General features: G+C 39.1%; 1 long non-coding RNA gene across 1 annotated transcript in view; it reads left to right on the top strand.

Annotated features, from left to right (window-relative positions):
* Positions 1 to 22,593: 22,593 nt before the first annotated feature.
* The window catches only part of LOC119617549, an 11,109-nt gene continuing 10,154 nt past the window's right edge, over positions 22,594 to 23,548 (top strand). The window contains exon 1 of the long non-coding RNA XR_005233876.1: positions 22,594 to 22,850. This is a non-coding gene — a long non-coding RNA (uncharacterized LOC119617549). The remainder of the gene's footprint in view (positions 22,851 to 23,548) is intronic.

Genomic DNA, 23,548 nt, shown 5'->3' on the forward strand with positions numbered 1-23,548 from the left:
AGCCTACTAACTATAGGATTTATCAAAAATGAAAATCTCAAGCCTAGTCTTAAAAGGAGACAGGGTGTCAGCCTCACAGACAGAAACTGGTTTGACAAAAGAAGGAGCCTGATAACTGAAAGCTCTGCCTCCCATTCTACTTTTAGAAACTACAAAAACCACAGGTAAGCATCACATATTTATGTATACTTTTGCTGCATCAAGAGTCAAAGTTAAAATTTGCAGGTACAAAGAGTGTATTTGTCCTTTTCATGCAGCAGTGTGGGAATTTTCATACTAGACCAGTTAATACTAGATGGATTTTTTTCCAAATAAAAAGTCACTTCCTTCAGATGTTTCATTTCAAACAGCTGATTTTTTTTAACTTAAACTAATAAGACAATGCCATTTACAGAGTTGAAATTACTGGAGTTTCCACACTAACAGTGATCCAGACTGATTAATCACGCTTCAGTTTTAGTTGAAAATAAACATTTTATTCGCTTAATTTGCCGGTTTCACAGATGGGTTGGTTTATTCCTGTGCAGCCCACCCTGACTTGATGCCTGGCAGTTCGTGCTGCCAGCGTAGCCAAAACCCAGGTCCAAACCAAGGGCCCCCACTGGCCCCTGCAATGGAAAGCAGATGGCTGTTCCTGTGACGGCAGCCGGCTGCAGTCAGCAGTCCAAGAGAGGAAACTTCTCATTCGGTGTCATCCATCATCGGGGCAGGCAGTGGGATGGAGGGGAGTGCGGAGGAAAGACAGAGTAGCGCTTGACACCCAGCGTCTGGCCTCTTTCAAACGCCTTCACATGGCACATTTAGGGCTCACACTCGCATGTAAAAAAACACTCACACATATACCCATGGAGAGGGATTCTTGCTCACACCCCTGCACAGCCCACACACTCACAGAGCAGTAAATGTATTCTGGCTCACATTCCTGCTACATGCCTTTCATTAGTGGTATTATTCCTTTCAGTGTTTGGTCAGTTTTGAAAGGCTGTTTCTGGTCGACCTTCTCTCTTGACACAGACTCAGAAAGGGTTACAGTGAGTGTTGACTGTTTCTGATCCTCTTTCACACTTACCTTTGTGTGGTTCTTCAGGATTATATTTAAAGAGAAAAAAGTAGAAAGATGAGGTAAAAAGAGTGGAAAAAGAAGGCGATGGAGCATAGTGAGTAATGTACCTGACAGCTGAGGATCATTAATCACTGTCAGACTAGAAAGGAAAGGAGGGAGGACGAAGCAGAGGAGGTGGGGGTGGCATTTGACGTGGCAACACACACAAAGAACTGTGCTTTCTCCCAAACACACCCTCAGCTTCACACACTCTTTTACAAACCTTCAGCATCGCTGTCTCTACGTTCGCTTCAATTATTCCACATGACAGAACAGTTTTCCCAAAATGTCGAAATAGGACTGAATGACTAATGATAAAAAGCGAAACAAGCAAAAGAATACACACACACACACTTATGCACACACCAAAGGCCTGTCATGTTTGTGAGTTGCTCACACTAATAGGGGCTACGAAGAGTTTGACTCTGCGCCGCAGGCCGCCAATGCACAGCAAGGATGGCCATTCACTGACTGTCAAGCCGCCCTGCAGCAGGAGGCAACAACAAAGAGTTGCAGAATGTGGAGCTTTCACAAAGAGATAAAGAAGACACAGTGACTTCAAATCTTAAACATGCAGGCATGCACAAAAAGACAGACACACCACACACAAACACACGCACACAAACACACCACACACACACAATCACACCACACACAAACACACGCACACAAACACACCACACACACACAATCACACCACACACAAACACACCCTCCACACAGACAGACACACACATCCTTCCTCTCTCATCCCACCCTCCTTCCTTCATGTGGTGGGACAGCAGCTGGCCTGTTCGAATGTCAGTCACACTGATGAATCTACTCAGCTGTGTCCAAATACTGTCCTCACACCTGACTGTGTCTTTCTCTTTGTTTTCTATTTGAGTTGAGTCAATGTATTTTTACAAGCTTTTGATGTTTATCTTGGAACTCCAAGGGACAGTTAGAGTGAACAAAATTTCCCTGACAATAAAAACTAATGGGTAAAAATAGCATTAGTCTCACCAGTTATAAAACAGATGTTGCATATTTTGAAGTCATGTTAACCACAAAAATCATGGTTTGAGCTATACCTTAGTTTTGAAGTCACAGTACTATTACATTGGGAGACACAAATATACATAGCATCCATTTAGGTACATATAGATATATAGCAAAAGCTTTGGATAAGACTTGGACAACTGTAGTTTGTATTTGCCTATAAAAAACTGGCAGAATTTGTTGGGTAACATGCTGACAGAAAGCAACTTTGTAACATTCATCTACTACTTTCAGTGTGGGTTTAAAACCGGCTGTTTTGACAATGGAGTAATCACATATCTGCTGCTATGAAACCTCTTATGACATTTTTTATGAATTTCTCCCAGTCTGAATTGTTAGCAAGGGGTTGTTTGAATGCGACAAGCAGCTGGGTTTGCACTTTAGTTTGCTTATTCTTCATGTCAGCTTACATTCGGATGATGCTGTTTTAGTCGACTAATTAAGTTTGGTGTAGAGACAGCTACATACCCTATCGCTGTTGAACAATGCTGACATAAAACTTTTGGTTGATCAACAATTCTTTCTCTGTTGTCACTGTAGTTGAAATAACCGTAATATTCCCAAAAAAACAGCTTTACTGATATTGGGGGTCCTCAAGCTGTGGTCTGTCTGTGTTCACCATGATGTTTTGTTGTGGTCTTGCTTCATGACCTACCTTTTAACAATTGCTGGGCGTGACTTATAGTTTTGCACTTTAGTTCCACACACAAACATTTTCCAAGTGTACAGGTTTAAAACATCACTGCATTCATTCTGTAGAGATTCAGTAGAGTGCTGTATGAATGTGTATGTGGATGGGTAAATGAGGGTACAGATTGTGTTGTAAGGTGCTTTGAGTGGCCAGTTTAGCTAGAAAGGCGCTATAAAAGGAGAGTTCATTTACCATTTACTGAAAGATTTTAACACAAATACACTCCTAGTAAACCAACAAGACAATAGTCTGATGCAATGCACCATGACCCGGCAAAAATGTTGGCCTTACAAAAAGTAGGGGCAGTAAAAATGTTTAAATCTACATTTTGGAAATGGAAAAGAAGTTTGCCCAAAATTTGTTTCCACATTCTTTGTAGAGAAAATGGGTTGTCACTACTTCTCTGCATATAGAGCATGTTGAGCATCTTCAAAGATAATTTAAAGGGGTGGAGGAGCAACATGAAAACAGAAATAAGTAGGACAGAGCCAGACCAGAGGACAAACACTCTCTTACTGGGTGGCATCGCTGATTCAACAGCAGACAGACCCAGAGCTGGATCATCTGTCTTCATTATGGTCTCCCTACAAATCATCTACATTTCCCCTGTACTTCTTTGCTGCCCACATGCTCATAAAGCTAGCTTTTCCATGCTGCTTTTGGCTGTAGGAATGAGAGAAACATCTGAGAGGTGTGTTGTGGGTGGTCAAACCAATGCATAGTGACACACACACATGAACCACACACTATCTAGTTTCAAGAGTGTCTGCCACAGAACTGCTATTCTTACCAGAATTATACATTTACAGCTTTTGATTTCAGCTGAATAAACGCTATGAAAGAAATACTTTCCTCTGGGATGTCTGCTCTTCCCATGAGCACTCCCTCTGGTTCAGAGGTCAGTAGAAAATGTTTGTGCTTGTCTTCCACATTTTAGTCACTCTGTTATGAACCAATGAACTTGTGTATTAGAGAGACATTACAAGCTGCTTCTGCGCTGGGTATTGAACTGGATGGCTTCAGTAAATCTCGTCCATCCGTTTTTTGCTGCGTTTTTTGCCTTCTCCAAATCCCCCAAAACACAGTAAACTTCAGTTGTTGGCAGATGTGCCACTACAACTTATAAAAATGTAACTGCTGTACAACAAACTCAGTATTGTTGCTTCAAAAGAAACAACAAAAGAGTGACTGAACTTCAAGAAGAAATACTTTGGGCAAACTGAGGTGCAAGAAAAGACAATTTCAAAATTCATTATTGTAGGATCACAGAACATAACAAAACTCATGGATCCTTTTTGCTTACATTATCTGTCAAAATAAAGAGTCCTAATCCCACCTGAATCCTCACACTTTGTGCAAACTGTTGCCAAAAACTTAACATCTGCTTTCACATACGGTGGAGAGATTTCTAAAAACAGATACAATATACACACAAACACACACATTTTTTCATTAATTTTTCCATTTTAAAGTAATGTTTTACTTTCTGAACACAGAGATTTCCTGCATATTTGAAAAAAAAAGAAATACCTTAGTGGAGTTGACTGAAATCGAAATTCTTTTTCATGGTTTGTTAAACAAACTATGCCTGTCTCATTAGTTTTGTAGATTTGATGGATTTTTTTTCATAGAGGTCCTGTTAATTAAGAAATTTGTTTGTCTGAAGCGTGTTTTGTTTTATGTGTGTGATTAAACTGATGTTCTTGTCCAGTTGGCTCTGCTGACCTGTCATAGTTTTCATGAGGAATAAATGTGTCCCACAAATTATTCTTGTTGTTTTGCTCCTGCTTCATTCATGTAACCTGACTGAATACCTATTAGGCTTTCAGCATACATATCATGCTGATGTTTTTTCACATAAATAATAAAATAATGATTCAATCAGATCTTTTCCACACGTTGCCTGTTCTAACATTGAGTCTTTTGCTAAGTGAAGGAAAGATAGAAGAGATTTTTCACATTATTTGACAGCAGACTGAGGAAATACAGATGGCGTTATTAGATATAACACCAACTATGCCAACAGCTCAGTGATATTGAACTTGATTAGAATATTGTGTTTGTATTAAATACTAAAGTCAGTCTACTATCATATCATCTATTAACACAGATGAAAATCAGTGTCACGGTTCCAAGATGTCTGGGGTTCTTATCCCCTTCTTATCCCTTACTTTTCCTTTATCAATCCCCTTTTCCACTCCTAGGTCGAAATTGCAGTTCTCAGTACTCCCTGCTGGATGAGCAGTTGGACTCAGATGCAATCAATCACAGCTGATTTTGTCACTGCCAATATGAGGTTGAGCTGAGACATCTTTCTTTCCTGGACCATTGAATGACATGTGGTGATCATTGGTCTCAGCCATTCGTTAGGTGTCCTTTGTGATGTATTCCCCAAGTTAACCTGTGTTCTCCTCCATTGTCTCCTTGCATGGTCACCTCCTTGACTATTCTGTGCTCGTATTTGCAAACCTCCTGAATTCTCAGTTGGGAATCAACCACTCTTTCTTCCTGAAAGGCGAGAAAAGCCAGATCAGCTCAGCACACCTACTTCAGACTCACCTGCTTGTCCGCTCTCCACCAAAACCCCCCTTTTGTTCTCTCCTCTCTCACTCTTCAGATCCCTGGAATCCTCATCTTCATTTGAGCCTGCAAAAAAAGGAAAGGAAGATGTAAGAACAATTACATCTGAAAGTGAAACCATCCATTAATATTAATTAACCTGTGTCCCCTCCTTTTCAGACAACTGATTTTTCTCAGACCTGTCAACTGTGGTTCTCGCAATAAAACTTTTACTTACCTTGACCTGTGTCTGGCCTCTGTGGTCAGCATTTGAGCCCTAATTCTGAGGAAATGATCTCAAATTGCGACATATAGTAGATTTTTGACAACTATTTATTCAATAATGTTTTGTAAGATACAACTTGAAAAAATGCATTCAGTTTTATTTATACATCCGTAGTTCACAACAAGACACTTTACATTTAGAGAACTGTTGAAGTTCCTGAGCAAGCACTTAGTGACAGTGAGGAGAAATGAAATACAGAAGGGATTAAAACCTCTAGCAGAGCAGAGGATGCCCATCTGTCTTGACAGAATGGTATGAAGTGGACAGCAAGAGCAAAATGTTAAAAAACATACTGAGAGAGAAAGAAGTAAAGTGAAATAGTAGAGAGGTACTCAGTGCATTATGGGAGTTTCCCAATGGGCCTTTGTTTCACATCAATGTCATGAGTTAAAGGCTGAGAAAGGATGAATGTTCATCTGCTGGCAACTTAGGTAGTCACAGAGCTGAAGTGACACATGTTAGTGATGGAGGAAGCAATGCCTGCAGAACACCACTCCTACTGCTCCTTCTGTTGTATTTACTTTATAATGAAGAAGTTTCATCATTATTATATGAGAGTGGTGCTACATGGTAAACTTTATTTACTTATTTACTATAGTTACTTAGTGATGACAACCTTGTCAGTTAGCTGATATCACATCACATGCTGGCTGAGTGTGGCTTAGAGCCGCTTCTGTTTTGCCTGCATAAAACACTGAAGGGAAACAGCTTTGGCCTATCAAGGATATCTTCTACTGCTCCCATAAGGCAAACATATATTGAAATATATGTTTAAAGCAACAAAGAGGTTGTAAAGGAGCCATGTGGGAGCAGATTTGCTTTTAGTTTACTTATCTGGATGTATAAATTGATGGATGTAGTAAATCATTTTGAACATCTAGTTTATTTTCAGCTGAAAAATAAAGTAAGGTTGGATATTTAGTGAATCACTACAAGTGGATTACATATTGACTTAATCATTATTATTATTATCATTACCTGACAGCTAGTAATTATTACTTACCAATTAGTTTCTATCTACTTCTGCACTCGTTTTTTTGTTTTAATATTTATTGACTGTATGACTATTAGCGTGGATTTCAATCACCATTTCCTGAATAAATGTAAGCCATTATTCATAATCAAGTCACTTTCAGGATTATTCAATGCTCAAAGCACATATTAACAGAGTGTTTTACAAGTTTATTCATTGTAGATAAAATAATAAACATCAGGAAGTTTGATAAAATGGTTAAAGTTTTTTTAAAATCTCAAAATAACTTTAGTTACATCTAGTAAACGTTAAAAAGATGAACTGTATAGAAATAATGTGAAATGCTCACATTTTTTTATGTTAGCATTGCTTTCACCACTTTAATCTCATTATAACAGATTTGACTGTTTTATAGTTCCATACCATGATCAGACATGTTTATTAAACCAACTGAGACAGTCAAAGCCACGAAGAGCCTCCTGTGTCTCTGCACTGTCTTTTTAAGTTCATAGGTTTCTAAGTTTTGCTGTAATAGTTGTAAAGACGGCTGCATTTTCTAACAGGCTCGGCCAGCTGCTTCTCAGCGAGGCAGCAGAAGCAAAATGACTCAATTGAAGCTTCCCATCTTTCCCTCATGAACTCGCTCACAACAACCTCTGACCAATCACATAATACTTGTGAGAAAAAGTTTGTCCAGGGCCTTGTTGAGAAGCATAGAACGAAGCTGCTATGAGAACAAAATGACGCAGTTTACGTCATGCGACCAGCCTACAAGAACACTTGTCCTGTTTCAGCTTCAACTACCCGGTTCTCAAGGGATGTCTAGTTGATGGCCCTTACCTTTCTGGTAAAACTAAAACTTCTGCAATCAAACTCAGCAGTATTTGTTGCTTTTTTGATGAGAATCTTGAAATGACATCATTGGTCTGTTTGATGACCGCCGGGTGTAAAACAATCTAACATGTGCCTCTAAAACCATACCATTACACAATGTAGACAAACACACTAAAATGCACATCTCAGTGGGGCTGTGGTTGCTGTGAGCAATTACAGCACCTTATCTAACAGTCCCAATAATGAGGTTACACAGAGAGCAACTTCAATCATGTCGACATAATGAGAATTGGGCCTGTGTCTTGTGTCCTGGGGTTGAGGACAGAGACGAGGACAGACACACACACATACACACACACACATACCACAACATATACTCAGTTTTCTTATCTGCCCCACCTCACATCTCTGCCTGACATTCAGGGGAAATTGCATTCAGGCTGAAAGTGTGATGCAGTGTAAGAATGACTCTGAGGCTCTACCCCTCTTGCTCTCTTCTTCCATCCCTCCGCCCCCTCTTCATGTTCTCCAACAAACCCCACTACCACTTCTGACAGGCTGTTTGATTTATGACTCCAATTCCCGAGTGCAGACACATAGACGCAGGCCACACTCTCAAACTATATGTATGTATTTTAGTTCTTCTCACCAACCTTCCCAGCGACTTGGCTTCACTTCCCTCTCTCTCTTTTTGTCTGTCTCTATCAGTTTCTCTGTTTTGCTTTCTTTCTCTATCCACCCTCTTACACACAGTCACGCACACACACATTTTACGTGTGGTGATTGATTATCTTTGCAGGACTGTCTGGTGTATTTTTGATCCTTTTGAAATTTCTCTGTGAGCAGTACGAGGAATGTCTTATCACACACACACGCACCCCCCCCCACCCACACTTTGCTCTCCTTTCGCACACATATTCACACATTTGTCATTTTCACATTCCCCTCCCTCCCCCCACACACACACACACACACATGCATGCAAAGTGAGAAAGGCAAGCAGGTAGTGTAGTGCTTTTTGGCAGTAAATTTTCAAGTTGTATACATAAAGGACTTAATCAAAAGTTAGAGCACATATAAGTGCAGAATAACTTCTAAAGTTTTGATCTTAGTTTTGAGAACAAGGTGAAGTCGGAAAAAATTAAAAACTTCTGACTTTGGAATAGCTCCATTGTTGTGATTTCTAGGGCACAATGACACCAAATCCACACAATGACACCAAAGTTTTTGAAAATCTTTATTTTTGGAAGCATTCTTAGAAGCTTCAGTTTTTAGATATTTTGTGCTTTTTTTAAATTATGTTTGCGGAGAGGAGGTGCAATAAAAATAACTTGAGTGGAATAGGCAGGACCTTACTAATAAATAATATTAAATCAACACAGTCCCTACCACGCCAGCTGCTCAGTAGTCCTCAGTCCCATATCATGTAAAAATAACAATTCTTGGTAAGAGTAATTTGCCCATTTCTAAAACTGCAAAATTCATTATACAAATTTGTATTTATGACAAAATATAATGGCAAAATAGCAAATATTATTACTTGCAACTGTAGATATGTTCATTCTCAAAAGTTATTATGATGAGCCTTTAGTTCGGATGATGCCAGTCACTGAGACCTGGTGTGAGAGGACACAGAGTGTTGTAAAGAGTCCAGAACCAGGGTCTGGATGGCAGCATTAGATGTCGTGGGGTTCTGCAATGCTTGGTGCACAATATAGCTATCTTCCCTTGGTGTGGTTGTCATGGGAGACTACAAACCATCTCAAAGTGTGAGGGTGCCCTTGTGTGCCAATGAATTCTAACGTTGGAAGAATCCATGGGTCGTAACGTTCATCTTTGATTCTAGGAAGTTGGCCTCATACGAACCAACAATGAACTCTTGTCAAATTTTGTCAAGTGCTGGGATTGCTTTCTACTATGCCTGTGAGACATGGTCTATGTCCGCTGACCTTCACTCAGTGTTTTGACCATCAAAACATTGAAGCTGTCACAGGACCAGTGTCAGGTTTTAAGACTCACCCTCTCCATACGAATGAAGACGACACTGGTGTTTAAAATTAAATATGGTGCTGAACCTCTGCCTCTTAAATTTTTTGTTCATCAGAACCTATGAGCATATGAACAGAGTAACAAGGACCACCTCTAGATGGGAGTGCAGTATTCCCAAACAAAAAACTACCTTTGGACAATCTGCTTTTCCAGACCTCAAAGGATTGGAACCAGCTCCTCAGAAACTTGAAGAATATTACAGAGCCTTCTCCAGAGAAATAAAAATATGGATTTTAAGAACTCAAATTTGTCAGTACTGACTTTTAACTTTTACTTTAAATATGAAAAAATACTCAGATCTATGCACCTTTTAGTATGTACTGGTATGAATTAGCATTCTGTGTAAGTAGACTAATGTGAATAACATATTCTATGTAGTTGTTTTTTACTTTTGTACTTAGACTAATTAAATTTTTTTGACTGCCACAGAGACTGCAGATGGAAACTAGCTAGAAAGCTATAATCTGGTACAGTGCATCTTTACTCAATCAGAGTTTAATGTTTTACTGTGCATGGTCCCTGGCAAATACATAAAAAATAAATAATAAATAAAGTGCCCTTGTTAAAAAAATAAATGCTTTTATTGTTCTTTTGCACTTTGTCAAAATGGTTTTAATTGTGTGTTTTAATTATGTAAACACTTTGAGTTGTCCTGTTGCTGATTTTGTGCTAAAGCTGCCTTGCCTTGCCTTGAGCACCTAACTTTGTTTTTCAGTGAGTGTACATGTTAGGTTTCAAAGATACATATTTTAGTCCCATGAAGTCCGAAAGAATACTCTCAAGTCACTTTTGTTTTCCAATATGATCACTTCTGGCCTAAAAAAGTGTGGCAATGTGCCACCTGTTACCTGTTCTGCTCCCTCGGATCTTCTCATTGGCCGGTCCTCTAATTACTCACAGCTGCAGCAGGTCCTCATCACACAGCTCCAGGGTTCTTAAGGCAGTTCGTCGCTGAAGCATCGTGTGCATTGGGCAAACGGTCTCAGCCAGAAAACCAAGTCTAGAAGTTTCTTACCTGTGTATGTCCTCTGTATACTTACCAGTAATCCTGTTTCTGCTCGCCACACTTCTGCCTGAGAACTACTTACCTGGAAACCCTGCTGCTACTTACCTGATCCGGCGTACCTGCTGGAGACCTGCCAAATCTGTGTTTTCTTGTCAAGACCTACCTGCTGGTTCTTCACCGAAGCCTGCCTGCCCTCTACAAACCTCCACCGGCATTGTGTAAATATCCACCGACGGGATTGGAAACCACGACTGATCACCACCTGCAAACCACTGACCTGCACCTTGTAAATACTCACCTGGGATTCCTGGAACTGCACCTCCGAGCTCACACCCTGCCACCTGTCGTTAGCTTTCATGTTACACCTTTTGTCAAACCAGCCTCTGAACCACAAGCTGCTCAAAAGATTAACCCGATTGCCCTCCTTTTTCAGATCCTGTTCCCCTTCCCCACCTTCACCTGAAATAAACTCACTTACCTTAAAACTTCTCCTATGCCTGTCCATCTCCTGGGTACTCACGTTTGGCAAACACCTGAAATTGTGTCAAAAAGGTGTTTATAAAAAAAACTACAAGTAAGATAAAGTATAATGTCAGTGTCTTATTGATAGCTTGAAGCAAAACATCTTCAACTACAGAATAAAGATCCTTTTTTAAATGCACTCTTAGGTAGAGCTTGCTTGTAGAGTAAAGGATCATGAAAGAGAGTGTGGCTGAAAGTACTGCTAATGGTACAAAGGATCAGAAAAGTGTGAAGACACCTCAAGATTCATTGGAATTTTGCTCTGCAAAGAAGGTCATATTAGTTTGGGTCTTTTAATTATTTATTTAAACTGTTGTTTTTCTGTGGTGGAATGGTTGTAAAACATACAACTTCAATGACTTTTAAAAAGAAAAGCTGGATGCACAAATTTGAATTTATTGTGGAATTTTTCTGATCCACAATGAGTAAAAAAAGATACACACAGATTCATATTTTTTCAAACACCGGCTTTAACATTTAACAAGTTGCACCTTGACCACATGCTCAGCAAGCTTTTAGCATAACTCTGCCTGAATGTTTGACCACTCTTCTTGGCTTAATTGGTAGAGTTCATTTAAATGGGTTTTCTGGCAAAGTCCTGGCTTTTACGCAGAGTCCACAAATTTTCATCAGATTTGAGGTCCTGGCTCTTCCAAAAACTTAATGTTTGCCTGCTTTATTCTTTCAGAAACCATTTTAGGATGCACAAAAGTCTCCTTTTGACTCTTCCAAACATACTTTTCACTGTGACCAAATTACTTAATTTTGAATTGACAAAACTCTCCTCACTGTGGACAATGACGTTGGTGTTCTTGAGCATCCTATTCAATTTCTTTTTATCGAAGGAAGACAGTTTGGGTCTTTTCCCAGACCTTGTCAAGATAAAAGACACTCTAGGACCTTCAGCACCACTAATTCAAAGATTTACACTAACACACTATGTGAATTAGAGAAAATCCACAATAAATTCAAACTTGTGCATCCAGTTCTCATTTTTAAGAATCACTGAAGTAGTACATTGTATAATCATTCCACCTTGTAAACCAAACCCTGTATTATTAAAAAGACAAAATTAATATGACATTCATGCACATGTTTAGTGGATGTAAACCTCTGACTGCAACTGTAAATACTGATTTTATGCTCTAATGATCATACCATAATGACACCATTGGTTTTTATTTTGGCTCCAAATCACCCCTGTTTCCCTGTGCAGTTCTGTCTGTTACCAGGTATAAATAACTACAGAATATCATGTTTGTCCAGTCTGTGGCAACTTTTAATTCACAATGTAGAAATTCCTGAAAGCAAACTTTGCTTTAATATCTCTTGGACCATATTTCATGAAATGAGAGGATCGTGTTAAACTGAAGAAGATGGGAAGCAATTCAGTAATATGTAATGACGAATTTATGGTCCTGGAATTAAAGACCATTAAGTCATCAAGAAAATTTAATAAATCAAGCAAAAATTAGGGTCATTTTTTCATAACTCTTCATAAGTGTTTGTAAAATAGGAAACATGGACAATGGACACATGAAGGATTTGAGTGTTTATGCCTGTAAACCAAAGTCCTTTGAGTATAAATTATATGTCAAATAGAGTTGTGTCCTCTTCACTATGCATGTGTGTTGGTTTCTGAGATCAGCAAGACAAATGAATCGAGACAGCAATAATACATATGATGGTCTAAAGGCAACCTCAGAAATGTGGACTGAATATTTCCACACTCTCCCATTCAGCTGGCTCACCACAGTTAGACACACTTTCCCATGTCTCTGCTGTGATGAAATCCACCCAGTCTAAGGGTTTAATTAGATGGATGCTTGTCTGTTCAAACAGTGTGAGGCTGCTTTTAAGCAGCTTTATCACACAGTTAATCAAACAACTGCCATTTCATTCATGTTGATGGAATGACAACAAAAAGTCTGTGGGAAGAAGCTACAACATGAACATTTTAAATTACACTTGACAGGAAGATAAAAAAAATGACAAAAGAAAATTAGTAAGGTGTGTCAATGAATACAGTAACTTGCTTGTTGTTGCAGTGCTTTGCTGTAAAGACATTGTTGACTTTGAGTCCAGTGCAACAAGTCTGCATCACTCCTGTTTTCTCAGTTTGAGCAAGACATCATGGTGGCTTTGTATTTGTGTTGGTGTGGTTTAGAATAAAAGACCTAATTTGATCTCACTCTCTCCAGTTTGTGAAGATTTTCACAATACATACATTCAATTTCACATTTAGTCCCAAAACTCCATTTAGGCCCACTAGACTAAACTCTTAATTTGTCTTCTCATGAAATGATCATATTTATATGGTAATTTTCTTGTTTGGTCTATGTCTCATTGCTGTCGGTTTTCTTGTATCACAGTGGAATAACTCACTTATTCTACAATTACGCAAACAGCAAACTTTTTTATCCAACTTTTTGAATGGAGGTCTGGCTGTCCTGAAAGACTGAAAAACCCTCTGAGTGTTTCAGTTGTCTTGTCACAAAATTATTAAAATATATATTTTTTAAAATGTCTACCTTTTTACTTACTTAGTTGCTTACCACTAATTATGTAAAATAAACTATTCCCTACTAATACCTAATTACAAATCCCGATTAATAAATTGAATCTTTTTTCTGCTATGATTAAGGGAAAAGCCCAGTCAACTTTGAAGAGATGTTCTGTCTAATAGTTGTCAGTAGTTATTACAATATTAACTGTGAAATCAGTCATAGAACAGAGTATACAAAAAGAGGTAAAAGTCTTCATCTAGTCTAGGGTAATGGTTAGCCAAATGAGCGCCAGGTTTTCGTCATTTTCCAGGCTTATAAAACAAGTCTCTCTTAAAAATGACATACTTGTGTGAAGAACATTACATTAGCTGGGTTAAACCTCTACCATCTTACATGATAATGTTGTTTTAGTTTGTCTCTGTTTGCTCAAAGTAATAATTATTTTATAACTATTAAAAAGATCATTACTTCAAAGTTGACTGGACTATTCCTTTAACATCCTCTTTTCTCTCTTATCCAGTGTGGATTTATTTTCTTTGTGATTTTGTGTTTGTGACTTCTTCATTTTGCCCTTGCACAACTTATAGGCCCATCATGTTTGTATTCAACACAGCTTTCTGCTGCCTACAGTTTTAGTCAGCAGCTTAGAGCAGTCCTTCAGGTGTTGTCTTTTTGCTCCCCAAACTGATCCTTTGTGACAAATCAGATTTTATGACAGTCTGCCTATTCCCTCTCTCCCGGCAAGTCTAACCTGCTCAGCTTCTGGCTCACTTTCTGCCTGCAGGTGGGCTGCCAGTCTCAGTCTTCTGTTTTATAATCAACCTTTTAGATTATTTTCTGTGTGACTGTACTGCTTTTGGTTCCACACTCCCTGTCATTGTAGAATATTTGAAAAGGTTTTGTTGGTTAGTTGCCAATTAGAAAACAATCTGCCTGAAGTTTGAGTTGCAGCAATCTGTCATCGTCTGGAATAAAATAATATTTGTACAGCACTTTAAAAATATGCCAAGCCTACCTGCTTTAATGTTAATATAACAAGGGATATTTATTCTAGCTTATGGATGTGCTGCTCATTTGAAAAGCAGTGCCAATCATACATAGTATCAGCAGTAAGGCATTCTTGGAATTCAGGCCCATGATTCAAAGAAAGGTGTATCTGTTCAGTGCCTATAAAAAATATTTACCCCCTTGGACATCTATCATGGTCAAGATAAACTGGTCTTTTTGACAAAAACAAACAAATAAAAAACAACTCTTCAATGACACAGTAAAATCAAGTTTCTACAAAGTAATGCTGATTAAATAAAAACATGTAATGTAAAATAAGTGATGCATAAATATTCACCACTGAGACCACTGAGACACCTGTATTCACTCTGAATGAGTTCAAAGCTTCAGCAGGTGAGATGGGAGAGACTAAACTACAACACCTGTTGTCCAGGTTCTTACCCGGCTGAGCTTTATGGGAAATTGAGCAAAGTGAAAACCACTGTTGAAGAAAACTAATATTAACCATCCCTGGTCAAATGGACCCAAAGTTACAAGGGTTTCTCTTCCTCTCTTCAGTTACCAGGGCTTCAGGAAGGTTAGATCTTGACTAGTGTTTGCCAAATGGTATGTGGAAGACTCCAAGGTCAAGCGCTTCTCTGCAGCCGGCCTTTGAAGACTTGTAAAGATAGAGGGTAAAATGAAGGCTGCAAAATATAGAGAAATCCTGGAGGACTATCTGTTGCTGTCTTCAGAAGAACTGTGTTGTTTGCTTTTTTTGTCAGACTTCAGGGAGTGTGTCAGAGTGCATAACAGCAAACTAAATGTATTAAAGATGGGTAGGCTCACCATTAACCACTTACTAAGTGTATAGCACAGCCATCTACACATATGATAGTCTCTCTGTGGCAGCTTTTAAGTGTCCTGACCCATCAGTATGGCAGATGTGCAAGTACAACACTGTAAATCCCACCATTCTGTTTTCATTTTTTACTTTCTCATCTTTTTTCTCTCATACTCTTTTCACATTTTTTATCTTCTTTTCTTCTCTCTTCCCACCACATCTTTACCCCCCACTCCTACCAAGTCATCCATCTCCAGACTGGGTCTGTCAGTGGCGGCTCCATTGATAGGGTAATCCAGGACTGATTAATGGCCCAATAATCAGAGGGATCCTCAGATCAATCATGGCCGTGATCAATACTCCCCAACCAAGGCGATCATTAGCCTGCTAGAGTGTATCTTCTTTCAGGACCACAAAACCCAAAACAAAAGAGCGGGAGATGCGAGGTGGAGCAGGGAGAGAGATGGCAAAGAAGTTTTTGTACAAAGCTGGATAAGAGAAAGTATGAGAAATTGGACAATATTTACATTGGTATACAAATCAGTAGAAAGACTTGGGACAATGGTCTGCACTGTAAAAATGCATAGAGGAGTGAGGATGAGGTAATGGATAATTAAATCTTTGTGCACGCAAGTCTCATTACAGTGTATCTGTGAGTCTCTGTCCGGCTGTGCATGCAGGTATGTTTATGTGTCTGTGCACATAACCACACTTTACCACTTTTTATGGGTGCTTGTGTACTGTCTGTGCACGAGTGTCTGTCTGTGTTTTTGTGTGTGTTAGTGTGTAACAGAAGGGTGCGATGGTCTCTGATTTATTGGTTGTGTCCCTTGGTGCCAGCTCTCTGTCTGCTCTAGCATGGAGGATGAATGGACCTCTGTCAGCCCGGCCACAAGCCACCACCCCTCAGCTACCCCCGTCCCCCACAGGCTCCCTGTTCCTCCCCTTTCCCTTTCCCACTCCCCCGCCTCTCCATTCCAGCACCATTATGAAATTATCCACAAACATACTCAGAGGAACTATTTACTTGTTTCTATAAATTCATTCTGACAGCTGCCAACATAACTGACATACTCACTGTGGTGTTTTTAAATAATTTTTTTTCTTTATGCCTAGACGTTAAAAAGACACAGCAGAGGACACATCAACACCACTGGTCTTTATTGTTAACTAGTTAGGCCTTTTAGTTTCAGCTATGATCCAAAGAGCAAACAAAGCAATAAGAAACTGTCAGAGCTCATTTGGGGATTTTACTGTTGTTTAAGAACATATTTGAAACATTTTTTACACCTGTTTTTCTTGCCTATCCATAGGTTTCAGCAACAAATGCTGTTTTTCAATGAGTACCGTCACTGACTGAACATACCTCCCCCCACATACACACACACACACACACACACGTATACATATATATATATATATATATATACACACACATGCTAATGAAATGACCAAAGTTTAAAAAGGTTGACACAGTCGCACCAAGTTCACGAATGAATTATGCATTTTTTGCACATGCAAAAAAAAGAATTGTCTATTTAATTCACAAACCCTGGTGAATGGAGATTGGTGCTTCAAACATGTGCTGTCAACCAAACAGTGTCTCTCTGGGCTGGCACAGTTTGAGCATGATAAAATGAGGTATTATGCATGCAACCCATCTATAATTATATGAATATCTTTTGATTCTTGAAGCTCAGCATTGTTACTTTGTGTGAAATATTATATCTCTTGTATGGTGGCCGACAGGTGCAAACACACAGCAAACAGCCAATAGCGACACAAAAGACTATATGTGCTGCAAACACATGACTGATGCAAACTCCAAAACAGACAAACACAAAAAAACAAACAAAAAAAACAAATGCAACACAAAAACGCTGCAAAAGAAAAATGCTGTAGTCAAAGAAAATAGTTGTTGTTGAATTGTTTCACCAGACTGGACTAATAAGACACACCCACCTTAATGAAACATTTCAACACTAAATTTTTATCAACTAGTCCAAAGATATGGAAACTATTGCACCCCCTCCCCCATTAATTTTTCATAAAAATATTAATAAAAAATATGAAACACTGTGTGTTGCAGTTGTCTAGTCTAGTGAAACAATTAAACATTAACTCTTGGTCATAAGTTCTCATGACATGAAGGTTAATTTGTTTTTCGAGTGTCATTGGTTCGGTAATTTGTTGATGACCACTGTTTGCTCCCTCCACCGTTAGGAGAAGGAAGCAAACGCTGGTGGGCTGACATGCAGTCAGGAGACAGACATCTCACTGCCAGCACCGGGTCAAACAGCAGGAAGATACCGCTGAATCCAACCTCAAGTCCTCCTAGTGGTTTGTAGCTTTTCTTGTATGCAGGTGTTCTTGGTATTTGCAGGATTTTTCCCTTGATTGCAGCATTTTTCTTTTGCAATGTTTTTCGTACTCGTGAGACCTGTTGGAAATTCTATCTCCAGCAAAGAAACAGAGAAAGTTTAGCTGTCTGCTTCACTGTAGCTGTCACCAAAAAGAAGAATAAAAAAAAGTATATTTTATCATGTTTTATAATCTATGCTGTTTTATATTCAGAAAACTGAACATTGTGATTTTTGGAACATTCAACACAAAGTGCTTCTCATCCAGGGGTCAAGGAACAGAACCCAAAGATATTATCTCACAATTATTATAGCCCCTTATCCCTTGCGACCGCTCCAGCCTTCACCCCCATGCTCTCATCGTGGCCCAACCTGTGAACAGCTGTGCTGAGGGTGAGAGAAAGCCCGACCCTCCCTGTGTGCACTCCGTGGTCCATAAGGATGCTTTTTTATTTATTAATTTATTAAATCAGAATAATAGAATGCAGTGATGACCAATAACTTGCTGAGTTAGAAATAGCATTCTGACACAGTGAGATGTTGTTTATTTAGTTTTAAAGAGTGACACAGTACTCCATCCATCAAAACCTGGGGCTCACCATGCAAAAATATTTTTTTCTTTCTTACTGCCACTTTTGTTCCTGTTTGGTGCAGTCATATTTAGATTTAGATTCTGAAGCAAAAATAACTGCTTTGTGACACAAAAAGAAGGCAAATTGGTCACACCAACGTAACTGGATGGGAGTGTTTGTGCTGGCATATTATTAACACTGTTAGCTTTCGTGAATATGATGTTGAGATGGAGCAAATAGGGAGTGAATATGATTTGCTAAAAATGGAGCAAAAACCATGGTGCACAGTTTTAGTGAATCCATGCCGCAGTGTTTTAAACTTACAAAATGCAAGAATTTAGGGTCAGATTTTACAACAAAAATGTTTAATAAAGGTAGGGAAACAAATCCTAATGGTGGTTTAAAACAAACTCGGTTAACTCCATGTTTTTTACATCACAGTATCTGTTTCATGTGGTTTTAAAGTATCTAAAGAACCAGTGTACAAGAGCCTTGAGCCTTATGATAAAAATGTACTATTTGTGTCTGTGTGTGATGATGAGAATTGGTGTTTTTCATTAACTTTTTCCCAGAGCAATGCAGTTCTTAAAAACTCCTGCATGTCCACATATAAAGGCCTTGCCTATGCCTAAGTTTTTGTCTGTCCATATTGCCAAGGGTTTGTCAGTTTGTGTTGACGTCCATGTGTGCCTCGGCTCTGTGTTATGGCAGCCCACTGTGTATATTCATTTATGTGTAATGAATGCTTATGAGGGTAAGCAGATGGTGTGTTAACATGGTAAAATATGATCTGCTGCCAGACAGTAAGGTGGCACGCCAGTGTTTACAACACACACATTAAACCCTGAAACAGGAGTGCAGCTTCAGAGAGTCCTGGCTTTTATCTACAAATTTGAGAAAAATAATAATAGTCTTTGCATACTTAGAATGATGTAATTTTTCCTCCACTCTGCAAAATTTTGCTAACTGCATTAAATTTTATTACCTAATTTTCTAATACAATTTCCAACCCTAAACTGGGGGGAAAAATACAAAATCCAAATTTCTTATTTATTTTATTTGCTTCTAGTAACACAGGAACAAATGGTATATTAACACATTAAATATATCAGATGTGACAAAACTAACTAGAATTATTTTGGGCAGAGACAAAGAAAGAGTTAAAATGATTTACTCAAGTAAAAATATAAAATAATATTTGACTTAAATTCAAGTAAGTTTACCTGTGTAAAAATCTACTTAAGTAAATTAAACAATAACTGAGTAAAAGTTAGTTATTTTTAATAATGGGAGCACATGGAGAGGAAGTGTGGTATTTTGCCATGCTGCTTCCTGTTTGCTCCCTTCTGTTCCCTGATTGGTTGGCAGCCTAATCATCCACAGCTGCAGCGGATCAAGATCATCTACTCTTGGGGTTCTTAAGTCAGAGTGGAGGATCAGATCGACGCTGAAGCATCGCTTACCTCTTGTAACAAATCTCGGCCACCAGTGAGTTTTTGTATACCCAAATCTGGTTGACCTGTTTGTTTCCTGTGCATGTTCAGAGTTCTTGCCTCTGGAGCTTCTTGCTAACGATCTTCCTTGAGACACCTGCTGATGAGCTTACCCGAGAGCCACTTACCTGTTCTGATCTGCATTAATGCCTGTCTGCCTCCGATCAATCCTGGATCCCACTTACCTGAGCTCCATCCACCGGAAAATACCTACCACTGGAATCCAGACCTTCTCCTCCGAGTTCAGTCCTCCTTACTTATCTGTAAGACCTACTCCCTGTCTACATTCTGTCTGCAACATTCCCACTGGCAAACAATATACTCACCATCGATCCTCATTTGCAGATCTGGATCCACTCCCCTCCCCTCACTGTTAAATAAAATCACTTACCTTATTCTCCGTCTCCTGAGTCTGTCTGTCACCGAGTTTAAATCAGACCCTGATTCTGACATGTTTAGATGTGGCAGTGGAAGTTGTGATTTGAAGAAATCACTTGTTTTCATGCATGTGTGAGCTCATGTTATTTTTAAGCTCATGTAAGTCTTAATAAAAAACAAAGAAACATGTTGTGGTAAATTGTACATAGCTTGTAAAGGTAAATTGGTGTGGAGTTATTAGTTCTGAGCATATCTGTCTGCACTTTTTGAACATTGCGTAGGACCATTATGGAGCTTTACATGAAACTGAATTGATTCAGGATTTTTATTCTTTAATCATCCAATATTGGAACAGGTAAATATTACTTTGGTAGGTGCTATGGCAGTTCGAGTCATGCAAACACATTTCTCCTCCCCCACCATTGCAAAGACACACACTTCCTCTGTGACCCCGGGCCCCAGCTGTCGGTGATGAATGATGACAGAGGTGTGACAGAAGAAGTCAGACTAAAGAGTGATGTACAACCTGCTGGAGGAGGCACATCTATCACCAACACAGTCAAACACACACACACACACACACAGGGTGACAGATGGTTCTGCCTACTCTTTTGCCTCTGTTTTCTCTGCTGGCTCAGTAATATTCCCACTATTATTTTCCTCTAAGTGTCGCCTGTATTCAGTTTGCTGTCACTGTTGTGTTGTTGTTGCACATTAACGCAGCTCAGTAAATGATCCTGGGCAGACAGGAGGGTAGACTGTAACTCCCCACTCTGACATGTTTGGGATGGTTGTATACAGCTTGACTGAAAGATAAAAAGCAATGGGCGGCACTTTATTATTAAGTCTCTTTTGCATTTGCAAGGCCTTGCAACAGTTCTGGCAGGAGTGGAAACCATCCAAGTGACAAGTTCTGTGGAGCCTCCTATCACTCCCAACACTTTAAATTTTAAGTGACCTACAGATTAAGTGCAGATTTACACACCGCAGCTCAACACTTGCTGCCACTTTGTCTGCTCTGTGAAGTTTAAGTCCAACAAATCCTTATGGTCATTGTTGCAGGTGTCAGTGTTGCTGCAATAAAAGATAATTACTATCAGACATGTGAGAAACTATATACATCCACAGTCTCACTTTGAAGAAGAAAAACTGGATCAACTTGCTTTTACAAAGCAGACAACCAATTTAAAACATTGTTGGAGGCAATGTGGGAGTGTGGAGGGTGACTGCTGAGATATTTTCTCCAACTGTACAAAGGATGGCTAAAGTTAGTAAATATTAATGAGGTCCCAAATAAATTTCTGGTAATGTAGTCATGTATTACTTGAAACTGTTGTCACAGTTACCATTTAATGTGGTTTGTGTAGATCAGTGTTACAGTAGCTGTGCAGTATTTCTATTATTTATATGCAGTCCTTTAAGGAATGCTAGACTTTTACTGTTTGTATGATTTTTATACTATTAATGTTGGAGACTCCTGCTCCAGATCCATACATTTTCTTTAAATGAAAAATAAACACACTTAGAGAGAAGAAAAAACATCTTAATTAATGACTCCTTAATTAAATAAATCATGCTCCTATATAATCCTATTATAGGAGAGCATGATGGGTCATAAATGTGAGTTATGTTCACTATCACTTTCTTCTTTTGACATGGTCACATCTGTAAGTTACCTGTAATATTTTTCTTTTTACTGACTGGCTCAATTCCATTTTTTTAAATGAAAATAAAAAGCTCTTCCCACTAATTATGACTGGATGGAGATTGTGATGCAGTCACCTTGCGTAACCTCCGTTTAATAAAATGTAGAGTCACGAGGAGGCTGGTGGGACCTGTTGGTAAATGATGGGGTATAAAACTCTCTGTCTTTGAGAGTCAGGATTCCTTTATGGTGTTTTGGTGCCAGAGAGGCAACAGGGGACGCCTGTTTACAGAGATTTAAAACAGAAAACAACACAGTTACTCATTCTGGCTGACGTCCACAGGCCTCTATTGACAGATGCCAGCCCAAAACTAGCAAGGCCTGGATTCTGTCAGCAAACACACGGCCAGTTAGAGCTGACAGAAACAAACACATAAACACACACACAGAGTCAATGTGCAATCAGGATGGATCTCACCCCATGTAGAATTTTTACTGAGCAATCATCAAAGCACCATTAAATCAGAAGTGACTGCCAATAAAAGGAGGAAATTGTGGGCAAGGATTACAATGTTTGCATGATAAGGGCTATGTGTCTGTAGGGGGGTTGTAATCTGAGGGAATCACAAGATTTATGTAGCATTTACTGTGGAGCAAGTCGTAAAGTGTAATTACAGGGGGTGGGGAGGGTAGGGGGGGTCTACACACCACAGAGCCAGAACCCAGCAGGCAGACTGGCAGGAAGGAGACAAGTGATCAAGCTTTATTTATCCACACTGTCTCTCCATTTGTCTCCTTTTCTTTCTGTCTCTGTCTCCCTCTCTCAAAATCTCCAGGCCCATAAATCAGCCGCAACAAGTCAAAGCTCCAGTGTGACAACAGCTGCGCCTTCTGGCATGAAGTGCTGCATGGAAACAACATGGTATGAGTAGAGAATTATCAATGGATAACTTAACAACAACAACAACAACAACAACAGCAACAACAACAAGAATGGCGAGGTAAGCAGCTCAGTCAAAATAATCCCAGACTGTTGTGTAACTCTTTGCTCCGTTTCACAGAACCCAGGATGTTTCATTTACAATAGTTTAACATATAGGTCATTTTACTCCACGTGACCTGCTTTTCATTACTGCCAAAGGTGAAAGGGGGATAAAGTTTTTGTTCATGTGTGTGAGTTTGTTTTTCTGTCATGTTATCAAAATGTCTGATGAAGCACTGGACATATTTTTTAAAACTCTCAAAAAGTAATCACTGGTTGTATCTACAACTATTAAGTTTTGGATTCAGCCTTAGAAAGCACACAGATCACTATAACTCAGCTAATTTTGCAGTTATTGAGCTATTGAGAGTAAGCCTTAACAAGTACTCTGAAAGCTAAGACATCTCACAAGATTTTGCATGAGATCACGCATAACATCATTTATAAGGTTTGGCCAAAACATCTCTAACTCCATCCCTTCTCATTGTGTGAATGCTATTAAGCATTCACACCATTGTTTTCCTGTTTCTCTTTCTTATCTATTATTCTTCTTTCACTATTCCCTACGTTTTTCGGCATCTAACTCGTTCCGCAATTTTTCAGCTATTTCAACCGTTCATATATCAAAACGTTCAGCTCATTAATGACAAGACCGCTATGACTTTTGGTATTGGTGCAATTTCGGCTGTTTCAGATATTTAGCTTTTTCTGCCATTT

This window comes from Kryptolebias marmoratus, linkage group LG1 (genome assembly GCF_001649575.2).
Source record: "Kryptolebias marmoratus isolate JLee-2015 linkage group LG1, ASM164957v2, whole genome shotgun sequence".
Taxonomy (NCBI): Eukaryota; Metazoa; Chordata; class Actinopteri; order Cyprinodontiformes; family Rivulidae; genus Kryptolebias; species Kryptolebias marmoratus.